Here is a 13,428-nt window from a genome sequence, read left to right on the forward strand (position 1 = left end):
AAAACATATTCCCACTTTTGTAGAGTTTGCTTTCTTGAGGTATAAAAAAACCTTTACAGCCATGGGGTAGTCTCTCTCTCAAGAGCCATATAAAATAATGGATTCTCCACCGTCCACCTATTTGGATAATAGTTTTTGGTCAGAGGTTTGGGGTTCTCTGGGAGGGAACCCATAAAAGAGAACCAACTCATCGAAACTCAATACTGAGACTCTTAAACCCACTGACATATTGCCAGACCAATGTCTAGCCACAACATTACCTCTCTGCAGTAATCCTCCACAAACTATACCTGACCATGTGGTTCATGCCTTCATTACAAACCTAGAAAGTATTTCACCATTTAAATATTTATCTTCAAATGTCATAAAGGGTTGTGTCTTTAGACCAGCTAGCATTAAAATAGTTAGACACGTAGAGACAAGATGCACAAAGTCTGTGAAATTATCACTGCAAGCTCAAATGTCAAATGTAAAACTCTTTAAGAGGTCACAGGAAGTGACACTGAGGAAGTTAATCATACAGCCATGTCTGTACATTTTAGGACAAATATATCTTACTGTAGGTTTGTGAGTTTGTCACCTGCTCCAGCATCCATGCTATACCTTATCCCACTGTCATGACTGCAGAGCAGCAGCCCTTATCCTTGAACATGTCATTTTTAAGCATTTAATTCAATTTTATTTTTTTAATGATGTTTATTAATGGTTACACTGGGTTGCCCATTTATGAATGAAATATAATGGAGAAAAAAACAAAATAGCAAGAATTTTGTGTCTTCTTTATGGAAGAAGAAAAAAAGAAGTGAGTTGATTTGTTCTGGAACATAGTATTCTTCCCATCACTAGACTCTACTACGACTCTCAATAAAGCCTGGTTTCACCATCGTCTTCATCCTCTAATGACAAATACAGACTGTCTGCTTCACTTAACTCCCCCAAACAGGAGCCTTCTGCAAATTCATTCTCCTTTGTTGCACTCATTCTTTATTCCTTAATGTCTTTTCTTTCAGCTCTGCTCACAAACAGCTGCTCATCCTCTCTGAATACCTTAAATACCTTTTCACAGAGCACCTTACCAGACTTCTATAGAAGAAAATACTGTATTCTAATCTAATGTTTGCTGTAAAACTCCCAAAAGATCATACTACACTAGATTGAAGTCTCCATAATAAATGAACACTAAATAGATGTGTGTTTGATGAACTTGTATTATTATACACTGTTATTCAATATCCCGTATCTATATCTGTATTCAGATTTAAGTCTAAATTGGTCATGGCCTATCACAGAAAAACCAAAAAAAAAAAAAACTATAGAAACGCAGTCACTGAGTTCCTCAACCTCAGTTACAGTTTTTAAAGGACTTTGTAACAGTCAATGTTAAATCTGTCATTTTAAGTTTTCTGAAACAGGATGTTTTCAGGACATTCTGCGTTGTAACACAACAAGCCTATTATTAATTTCTTATTAAATTCACAAGAAAAAATGAATAGCATAATGAATGAAACTTTGGGGTAACAGTAATTTCTTCAATATTTTCTTATTACAGCACATCCTCATCATGTTTTCCATATTCATTTTTTTTCATACTCAGTCGTGTATAATATTACTCTGGTTTCAACATTGTGTTCAGGCGAGTGCTTCTGTAGACTCGACTTTTTCTAAATACCGCTACATCTGTTTTGGACACCAACGGTAGTGCTATCTTTATGTATCTGTCTTGTAGTATATTGTATTAACCGTTTGCAAAAGTTAGTGTACTTTATGAGAATAGGTTCATCATTTTTGTTGTGTTATGTAGCTCTGTGTTTTATGTAGCACCAGGTCCTGGAGGAACGTTGCTTCATTTCCCTGTGTACTGATTTAGCTATACTTAGTTGAAATGACAATTAAAGCCTGTTGACTTGACTTGACTAGTCTGTTGGCTAAAATGGAGAGGCTCAGGAGGAGCTTTTCCATCAGGTTTCTCTACAGACACCTCCATCTTTTAGTTCCTTTAGTAAGACTTGTTTACTTCACCGTCAAACTGCACTTTACTACTACATGTAACTGCATGTAACTTAGCTATAGCAATAGTATAACGATGATCGACGCATCACAGTAATGATGGTAGATTGCAGAGAAGCACAGATTTAGCATAGAATATGGAGAAAAATCATTGTGAGGTTCCATAAGCTTTTATGTATCATCAATTGTGTCATGCATCATATAAATGTCCAGACCAGTAAAAAAGACAGTAATGTGAATACAGATATTTAAACACATAGGAAGAAAGTGCAGTGGCATCTTAGGACAAAAGAGTTGAAAAAAGTTTAAAACATAGCCGTTATATGATGAGCATGGCAAAAACTCATCCAAATATGTTTCTGAGGTTTTGTGTAATCACTGCTCATATGATTAAATAAGCAGTAATCTAATAGATTTTTAATGTAACTTTCCATGGCTCCCATGTCTAAGAGAAGCATGTGTCAGTGTCACTGGCAGTTCCTCAATAAGTCATACAGCCATTTGGCCTCTACAGTTCAATCTCCATATCCCCCCATTTATGACTCCTACCTATAAATCCTTTTCCAATTAAATCCATCTCGACTAGACCACATCTGCATAAGCAATTACCCTTCTTCTTCAAACAAAGATGACCTAGCTGTCTAAAAATACGTTTAGTCTTACATTACCAGATAATTACTGGTGACTGCTTTTCCTTGCAGACATGCTAAAAATACTATACTTGCTTCTCATGATTTTACTTACAAGCCCAGAGCTACAGTCTGTCTCAGCTAAAGAACCCTACATGAACCCAGTCCAAACTTCCACTTTGCTTCCACAGTGGTTATAAGTCTAGCTCAGTCTTGATGAGACACCCCAAAGATCTGCTGAGGCTCTCTGTTTCATGAGAGTCTGGTGTTTCCTTGGGTCCACACTTGGTTGATGTGGTCTGAGTTTAAAGCAAGCTTTATTTCTGCCTAGAGTATTTCTGGAACAGCATGCTGTTTTAAGTGCTCATACTTCATTTTTATTTTGTAACTAGCAAAAAGTGCTGCCCCGTGCAGTTTAGCAGGTCAGATATTTATCTCATTTCTCACAGTGTGTATGTCTTCTCTACTGAAAATGTCATTTAAGCAGAAAAACAGAAATTTGGTATTTCCAACTCAGTGCCTTTGGGGCATTTCTTACGTTTGTAGAGCTTGAGGAGAGTGAGATGAACATTGAGATGTTCTTTGGACTTTGAATGTTGCTGATTCAGCCCTGACTTGTTGTTCAAGAAATTTGCATTACAAATTTCCTTTCACTATATTATTATTATGGCCACTGTTTGAATCACTTGAATATGAAACCCTCGTTTGAAGTAAGCAGAGAACATATGGTTTGTCGATCAAAATAGAACGCCAAAATATCCAACAGTTTAACACTGCCTAATTTATGCCTCTTAAGCCTCAGACATGTCAGGAGCTTGCTGGTCTTTGTCTAAAGGATGCTTTGGCAGTTTTTGGCAAGTGATAATCTTGTTGGCTTTGTTATTTCCATAGATTTTAATCTTTTTGTCCTTCATCAGTTAGAAGATCTTAGTAATTTAGCATCTGCACTATTTATTATGCTTCCCCACTCAGTTCTGTGACATGCCAAAAATTAGATTAGATTGCAAATACAGCTCTTTTATTATTGGCCTAAGAGCAGAGCCGCACAGACTGTAGAGCAAAAATTTGCAGCAGCATTTCAATAACTAACAGCAGTTTTTAAAAAACTAGAAAGAAGTTCTATAAAAGAACTATACCATTGTTAGCATAGTGTTCCTATTAAAGCATGCAATGAAAATACTGTTTATGCTGCATATATAGGCCTTTTCAATTTAATTACAAATGATAATATCAGCTACAATTTAATACCATATGTTCATATATTCAATTTTATTTGAATTTTAGAGTTTGATAGCATGTGTAATGTTTTGTTTTTGCTTTAACAGTGTGCACCAAAGCTCAAGTTTATTTAAAATCTTATGATCCATTTCATATCAAATCCATTGGCTTGCCATCTGAACATGCTTCAATGGGAGGTATAAAACAGAGAAAATCTGATCTTTTGTACAACTGAGTTAATATCTTATATTAAAGAATTTGTGAAGGTTTAAATGGCTCAGCACTCATTTTTGTTATGGTTAAGACACATTTGACTGCATTGACTCGATGATATATGATGTCATTTTCATACTTATACTCTCATACTTTTATTTTCATTGTTTCATTGTCATTTCTTGTTCAAGTTCATCTTTTTAGTTTTGTAATTCAATTTATCATTCTTCAGTTAATTTGTTTATTGTATTTAGGTCTAGTCTTGGGTTTAGTATAGTCTGTTGTTTAGTGTAGTCTGGTTGTTCTGTGTTTCTCATCATTGATAAAATAAGTATATATACTGTATATATATATATATATATATATATATATATATATATATATATATATATATATATATATATATAAAACCAGATCAGAGTATGACAACATGGAACACAGCAAAAATAAAAAAATTAAAAACTTTTGCTTGACAAAAAATGTATATTAAATATTATTTAATATATTATTATATTACTTAATATATTAAAAACTCAATACATCTATTTTATAACATTTCACCATTAACTGATTTATTTATCTATTGTGTATCATAGATATTAGAGAGAGGTTTTGGTAGTGGCACACACTCCTATGCCAAGCGGGCACACACCTCTGTATATGAGTTTTCTCAGCCACCAAACTATAAAACTTCATTTAATTGATTTATTACATTGAAAATCATGTTCATAGTCGCATAGTAGAGTTTCTTCCCGTTCTTTTGGTATACTGCATGTGTAGATACATAGTATTTATACATGTTTTTGAAGCTCATTAACATATTGGACACCATCTTGCCCCGATATCGGGACCACCAGGGCTTGAGAGATAGTACTGCTCATACATCTTCTGTTCATCTAAGCCACTTTGTTAGAGCATTGTTGTACTCTGAGTTAGAGCTCTATTGTACTTATTTATCTCTAAAATGTGTAGACAAAAATGTAAATACCTCTTGTTCCATGAACACAGTTACATATCCTTGCTGTGTCTGTAATTTCGCTCTCACTCACTCATTTTCTACCGCTTATCCGAACTACCTTGGGTCACAGGGAGCCTGTGCCTATCTCAGGCGTCATCAGGCATCAAGGCAGGATACACCCTGGACGGAGTGCCAACCTGTCACAGGGAACACACACACACTCTCATACACTCACGCAATCACACACTACGGACAATTTTCCAGAGATGCCAATCAACCTACCATGCATGTCTTTGGACCGGGGGAGTAAACCGGAGTACCCGGAGGAAACCCCCAAGGCACGGGGAGAACATGCAAACTCCGCACACACAAGGCGGAGGTTGGAATCGAACCCCGACCCTGGAGGTGTGAGGCGAACGTGCTAACCACTAAGCCACCGTGCCCCCTGTCTGTAATTTCAATTAAGCAAAAATTACTTCATGTGACATTCATACCATTTTTTTAAGTTGTCATCTCCCTAGCTTTATTATTTTTTTTTTAACAAAGATATTTGCCCTCTAAATTATGTAATTTTGTTGGCACGCCTCCCATTTCTGTCATGACGTTCAGTTGCAAAACCATCCCATGGGCAACCCCATGGTTCCAATAAAGCTACCCGTCTGGTGGTAAATGCTCCAATAGCTCCCATGCTTTCAAATGCTGCCTGTGCAAGTCTGCTCTGTGATTTCCATTAATGTTCAAACTGTAGCCTCCAAATTCACTCTGTCTCTCACAAAACTCTCTGGTCTGTATTCAAAATAAAGTCTTGTGGTTCAGGTATGAGAGAAACATACTTTTGTCTAGACGCAGGAAGGTAGGCTAGTTAGTGGGCATCACTGCATTGGAGCTCAGTGTATTTACACACCAGGAGCAGATACATACCATTGCAGCCCAAAGGCTAAAACAAACCCCATTGCTAATTTGAGTGCTTTATATATGCAGTTTTACTGCATCCAAGTCTTTTCAGGCAACGTAAGATTCATAGAACACTCTGGAACACAGCTTTAAAACTGTGGCCATTCAAATCTAATTACTTCTTATGTCAAACACTACTGCCTGCTTAAGACAATATTCAATTAGCATGAAAGCAAAATTAATCAAGTTCATTTATACGATGTAATCAGCAGTGTTGTATAAAGTACTAGAAAGCAATACTTGAGTAAAAGTATAAGTATCGTACTAGAAAAAGACTTTGGTAGAAGTGAAAGTCACCTTTTAGAATATTACTCAAGTAAAAGTCTTAAAGTATCTGATATTTACTGTACTTAAGTATCAAAAGTAATTTTCTGATATTTAATGTACTTAAGTATTTGAAGTAAAAATAAAAAGTAAAATTTCAGTGATTGTCGGTAGGCACTAAGAGGCACTTCATCCGGTAGGAAGAATCTTTCATTCCAATGTACAGAAACATTTCTTGTAAATACGGCCAGGCACGGGTGTATAACGTTATCTTCTTCACCCTGTTCACCACTATCGTCGGGGTGGTCGTCTACGACAGGGGCGGCCAACCCGCAGCTCCCGAGCCGCATGAGGCTCTTTGCCCGGTTTCATGCGGCTCTTACGTTCATATCGAAGTTTGTATTTGTCTTTTTTTTGTGCGTGTTCGCTTTTTTTTGTGAGCCGAACGTGCTAACCACTAAGCCACTAAGCCACCATGCCCCCTTAAACAAATTAAGTTTATAAAAATATAAACAAATTAAGTTTACTTTATTTTATATGGTTAAAGTATAAGTTTCTATATTTATCAAACAATGATGATGGAAATAAAGTCAGCAGCTTTTATTTTGTATAAGAAATTGTTATTTTGTATAGCAAATTTGTATAAGAAAATGTAACTGCTTTCATGTTTCTTCTCACAGTGGGACAGAAGAAAAACTCTTTATTGACCCCAAAAAACAGCCCCATTCCTCCTATCTTTTACCAACAATATCTACTAGATCAGAACTCTGACTTTTATGACCCTTTGGCTGTCAATCAGTCAAATGTAAATAACTGTACATCATGTTTGCAATACAACAGCATTGCTTTTATTTTTATTTTTAAAATTTATTTGTATGTGCACATTCACTCTAATGTGTTGGACAAAATGAGTTAGTTGTTATCCCTCAAAAGTGTCATCTCACCTAAAACCCCCTAAATATTTATTTACTGAAGTCAGACGTGTATGCTTTGTTTGTGAAGTAGATAACTGTGTTTATGGATTACTTGTTCAAGCCCAAGTCAGACTAGATTTCAAAAGCATTTTGTTTCGTATAAATTAATTACTGTTCTTAACACACTTCATAACATACATACAGTATTTTCAGTATTGTTTAAGTAATAATTAATAAATATGTTTTACTTAATGATTATTACTTACCTAACCTTGTACTAGAGGCTAGATCTAGGTACCAAGGACCTTTTTATATACCTGTTTTTGATTAAAGATGATTGAATTTGGGATGCCATTGGCAGGTTTATTGTGAAATACATGAGGTAAGTTTCCACAGTAGATAAGTGTGAGCACAAGGATACACAGATGCCCTAATTTGCTTATTGCAATTCATGGAAACTTGTAAGCATGTTTCAAAGTAAGATATTTTCAAAGGTTCACATACTTAATATCTATTCCCACCTTGTGTGGTGCATGATGCACTGCAAGACTGGTGTCCCATTTGGGGTTTGATCGTGCATGGTTTGGAGGATGGAGAAGGATTCTGCAACAATTTTCCAGGTCTTGAGAGAAATCTAAAAACTGCACAGAATTATGTTTGCCACAGAATGTTCTCCAAGGATTTCTTGACATATGGTCCAAATTATCAGCAGCTTTGCAGAATACAGAAAATTGTTTGATTTCCAGGCAATGTTACAAAAGCCTGCATCCAATAATGTTTAATAGTAAGAATAGCTATGGCTAAGATACACATATATCCTACTACCTCACATGCATCTATTTGGTCATGAACAAGATTGGCTATTATGTAGAAAGTTAAGAGAAGGAAGTCATATTGTCTGTGGAAAAATGCTGCAGGCTTGCTTATTACAAAATAATATAGCTTGAGCAAGTGAGTATTGCTGCCTCACAGCTCCAGAATAACAGGTTTAGTCCTGAGCTTGTGGTACGATGGTGTCTGCTCAGGTTTCTTCTCGGTACAGCCAGAGAATGAAAGCACATGCGTGTGTGCTGGGTGATCAGACACAACAATGGCCTGCCACATTAATGACATCTAATCAGTCAGGGTCCTCTGATGCTACCATTTACACCAAGAATGTCTTATGGAAGCTTTAATTGATTAAATTGAGTGTGTTTTAATTGAGTGTGTTTACAGCATTGGAGAGGGTATTCTCTAAATTCCAGGGGTTTCGTTACCACGACGTAAAGTGGGAGGGCATACGAAAGACAAAACAGTTATACAGGTAGATTTATTTTAGAGAACAAATAAACAACCAAAAACTACGGTTAGGGTTAGATTATCAAATAGGCCACGCTTACCCGATGACGCAATATCAGAAACGCTGTTCTGATATCCCTGGAAATAAGTGCATCCCGCATGGAGAGGTTTTACTATACAAAGGACACCACTGCCCCCACATGGCAACTGCCTCAATCATGCACCTACAGGCAAATAATCCGCTCTAATTAAAAGACCCCATGATCAGTGGCGCCCCCTGAAAGTTTTAATAGGGGTGGCCAGAGGAGGCCACAGCAAATCTTGGGGTGGCACCAAAAAACAAACAAACAAACAAACAAACAAACAAAAAAAAAAACAATGTAGTGTGTGTTATATGTGCTGCACTTGATATGAAGTGCACTGGATATGTATTGGCACTTTAATTAATGTATCAAATGCTCATTAATTCAACACCATCTTTTTATAAGCTATTTAGTTATGTGGTGCACTTGATATGAAGACCACTTGATTTGAAGTGCACTGGATTTGAAGTGCACTTGATATGTAGTGTATTTCTATCTATCTATCTATCTATCTATCTATCTATCTATCTATCTATCTATCTATCTATCACTGGCCACCCCTTGGGGTCGCCCCTGGTGCTACTTAAGAACGACATTTTATGGTTCAGAGCCGGTGCTTTGGCTGTCGAAAAAGAAAGAACTGGTTCTAAATTAGGCTCTGGCTCTGAACTAGCACTCAAACTGCCTCAGTGGAAAAGGGGCATTTATGAGCTATTTAGTTATGTGGTGCACTTGATATGAAGTGCACTTGATATGTAGTGCACTTGAATTAATGAATCAAATGCTCATTAATTCAAACGTTCATTAATTCAGCTGTGGGCGGGGCTACTGTTAGCGCCTTTGATAATGTACCTTAAGTATACTAATGTTTAATACACTTTTACTTTACCGCAATATGATACATTATCAGCACACATGATAGTAGGTAGCTACATGCTAAGGCTAATTTTTTTCTATGTTAAAGATAAAATAACGTTATGTACTTTCTTGATTAAAACCTCCGTTTATACAGATTACATGGAGCTGCACGTACATGTTGGAATCGCCACGTTTGGATGCTAATGTAGGTTCGCAAAGCCATGAGCATTAACAGTAAAGCAACAACTGCCATTGTTGATGTGTTTGTGTTTGTTGCTGCTGCGCTAACGTTGCTAGGACACGTGACACATATACAGTGACATCAGACTCAGCTCTGTGATGGCTCTCTAGCCCATGGAAAGGCAAACCGGTCCTTAGAAGGATCGCCAGTGGAACCAACTTTGTATATATAAAAATATAAAAAAAGAGGCCGTTGAATTAATGAGCATTTGATACATTCATTCAAGTGCACTTCAAATCAAGTGGACTTCATATCAAGTTGACTTCAAATAACCAAATAGCTCATAAATGCCCCTTTTCCACTGAGGCCGTTTGAGTGCTGGTTTTTAGAATTTAGAACCAGTTCTTTCTTTTTCGAGAAAAAGGCCACGGCCACCCCTTTATAAACTCTGGCCACCCCTAGTATGAATTTGAAATTGAATGCATAGCGAAAATGCACAATAGTTCATGAAGTGCAAAATGAAATGAATATGAATGCGAATGCGTTGCGAATTGTGTCAAACAGGGGCGGTTCTAGCCCTTTTTTAGGGTGGCTTCAGCCCCCTGTCTATCTCAGCCACCCTAAAACTATAAGTATAATTTTTACTTTCATAAATAAACAATAAACATTACGTTAAAATGCAGGACATGTCGTCGATGGGAAAGAAAATAATTAAACAGGTTGATCCAAGAGCGATTTTTTTTTACTTTGCTTTTACACGCGTGTGTTGTAGTCTTTCAAAAGTGCGTCCTCAGCTGTCTGATTTATTTGAACGGAAAAGCACAGGTACGCGCAGCGTGCACGCGCAGTCAGAGCTGGAGGCGTTTATCTATAACGTTAATCGGCGGAAAGACGCAAAGACGGCAACCAAAAGCAGTGAAATGTCACTATTCTTATTACCAGAGTTGTCATATAATATATAATATAAAACTCTTCCTGTTTTAAATTCTCACTGAGGGCTAAGCCCCCCTAAAGATGAAATCCTAGAACCGCCCCTGGTGTCAACCCAAAAAACACGAAGTGCTTAATTTAATTAACATTAATTTTGTCATTTGTAAAACATCACAATAATTTTGAGTTGTTTTCAAGGACAGAGCTGGAATCTCCCTACAGTCTGGGATATGGCCTTGGTTATACACTTGGTATACATTTATATTTCCAAAAGTATTGGGTCACCTGACCTTTCCTGCTATATGTGGTTGTTTTCTGATCTCATCCCTACTGATCACCTTTGGGATGAATGTGAACGCTGACTCCACCCTACCTCACCTACATCAGTGCCTGCCTTTCGTAACAATCTTGTGGCTGCAAAATTAAATATTCTCCACAGTTATATATTTATACACACACACACACACACACACACACACACACACACACACACACACACACACACACACACACACATATATATATATATATATATACACAACATGACGTCCAGTTACCAGCATGACACTAAACAGGTAGTGTATATGTATATGGACGACATGTTGTATATATATATATATATATATATATATATATATATATATATATATATATATATATATATATATATATATATACAACATGACGTCCAGTTACCAGCATGACACTAAACAGGTAGTAGTAACGGCGACTTTTTACTTAAGTACAGGTCAGAGCCCATACTACTTTACTTTAACTTGAGTAAAAGAGTGTAGTCACTACTTCTACTTTTACTGGAGTCTTTTAAAAAAATTGTATCTGTACTTCTACTTGAGTAAAGGATGTGTGTACTTTTGCCACTTCTGCCTCCTGCATCCACGAACATCATCGTCATTGGGATCGCTGGTTTGCAGAATTCAGGTTTGCCATTAATACAGCCTGGCAAGAATCCACTAGATTCACACCTGCTGAAATTGCTTTTGGGCGAAAACTAAAAGGACCTGTAGAGTGTGCCTTGTCAAGTCCACCTGATCCCAGTAATCCTGCGTATGCAGTGCTGGAACGATATGAGAACCTACTAAGGGCAGTGAAGGAGAATGTGGAGCAAGCTCAAAGGAAGCAAGGGTGCTATTATAACCTTCGCAGAAAGCCTGCTCATTATCAGGTTGGAGAGTTGGTATGGGTATGCTCTCATCCCTTGTCACAGGCCAGTGAAGGTTTCATGTCTAAACTCACTGCCAAGTGGAAAGGTCCAGCTAAAATTTTAAAGTGTCTGGGTCCAGATAATTGTTCTGTTGCATTCTTGGATGACCCTGATCATCCAGACACTTTTCATATACAGAACCTGAAGCCTTACCATGGTTATGTTAAGCCTTCCACTGAGGGGAAGGGTATGTAACTTTGTCATGAACTGTACAAGGTTTCAAGATTTGTAGTTTTTCATCCTGACCACCAGGGGGTTTCAGGTGCTCCGTGGGTGTGATAAAAGGTGAGAAAGCAGTAGAGTAAGAGAGAGGACAGCATGGTGTGCCTTGTGTTCCTTCTCTGCCCTGGTTGAGAAACTTAATTATTAATTGTTTGCTGCTCAATTGTAAGTAAATGTTTGAATGTAACCACTGAATGATTAATTCTGTATAGTTCTACCTTTCATAACTAAAGTGTATGTGTGGAATGTAGTTCTGAGGCAATGGTTTGTCTTTCACACCATTTTATGAGTGGGTTTTTCTGAATGTTTGTATTTCCTTTTGTAGAAGGATTTTGGTTTATGGACTGCACTTCGTGTACCCCAACTCATGCTATGGGATTGATGAGGATGTGCAAGCATTGTAGAAGAGACTGATGTGCCAGGTCATGCATTATGTCTGGACTTTACCATAAGTACAAGTATTCTTTCCATTGCTGTGATTTTCTTAATTTTGGTTATGTTAATTTCTATTAACTTTGTTTGTTTTTGTTTGATCAATGTTCAATGTTTGTACTCATCATCTAAATGGAATTCTGAAGAATTGAGTCCTTGATAAACATCGATTTTGCATATTTGTTGTTTACATGCCCAAAAAATAGGTTAAATAAAACCTTTATTGCTGTAGCTAAGTAGTGTGTGAAGTATCTACAGTTGATCCCTCCCTCAAATTTGTATAGCTGTTTTTGGTTGTTCGAGAGACAGGGAATCAGTTATAGATGGATAATAAAAGTTACTCATTTTGCCTAAGACTCCTAGGAAAAGGTTCCATTAGGTCCACTCCCTCCCTCACACACTCAAGGAAAATATGAATTCTCTGAGGCAAAGGATGACTTTGTTTAATTTCCAATGTCAAGAGGACATGGAAACATTTTTGTCCAACTGCATTGATGAAAAAGGCTTAAAGGTCAATGCCATGTTCAGTGAGTGAGGGAACAAATTAATTTATGAATAAATCAGTTTTGTCCTGTGTTTTTGTAAATGTAAACACACACACACACACACACACCTGTATTTCCCAAATTATGTGTAACATATGTAAACTATAGTTTAATTGTACTACATTTTCTTATACGTTTTATTTTGTCACGTATTAACCTTAAAATTTTATATATTATTTTAGGGATTGCTTAGGACAACGATAGCATAAAAACAAGTTAGACTAAGCAAACTTGCACACAAAACAGACATTAAACGAGCAATACAAATAAAGTGCTATGACACTGCGGTCGGCGATGACAGGAAGTGACGTCATTTCGCACATGCGCGGAACCGATCGTGTTGCTGGTACGGATCGAGTAGCGACAAGCATTAACAGTAAAGCAACATCCGCCATTGATGTGTTTGCCGCTGCTGCGCTAACGTTGCTGTGTAACGTGACACACAGTGACATCAGACTCGGCTCTCTGATGGCTCTCTAGCCCATGGAAAGGCAAACCGGTTCTTAGAAGGTTCGCCAGT

The 13,428-nt window shown here is 37.1% G+C and overlaps 1 long non-coding RNA gene across 1 annotated transcript; it reads left to right on the top strand.

Annotated features, from left to right (window-relative positions):
* The first annotated feature begins 11,960 nt into the window (after positions 1-11,960).
* On the top strand, positions 11,961-12,599 carry LOC113657874. The gene is made up of 2 exons (XR_003444255.2): positions 11,961-12,096; positions 12,257-12,599. It is a non-coding gene; the product is annotated as an uncharacterized LOC113657874 (long non-coding RNA).
* Positions 12,600-13,428: the final 829 nt, after the last annotated feature.

This window comes from Tachysurus fulvidraco, chromosome 2 (assembly GCF_022655615.1).
Source record: "Tachysurus fulvidraco isolate hzauxx_2018 chromosome 2, HZAU_PFXX_2.0, whole genome shotgun sequence".
Classification (NCBI taxonomy): Eukaryota; Metazoa; Chordata; class Actinopteri; order Siluriformes; family Bagridae; genus Tachysurus; species Tachysurus fulvidraco.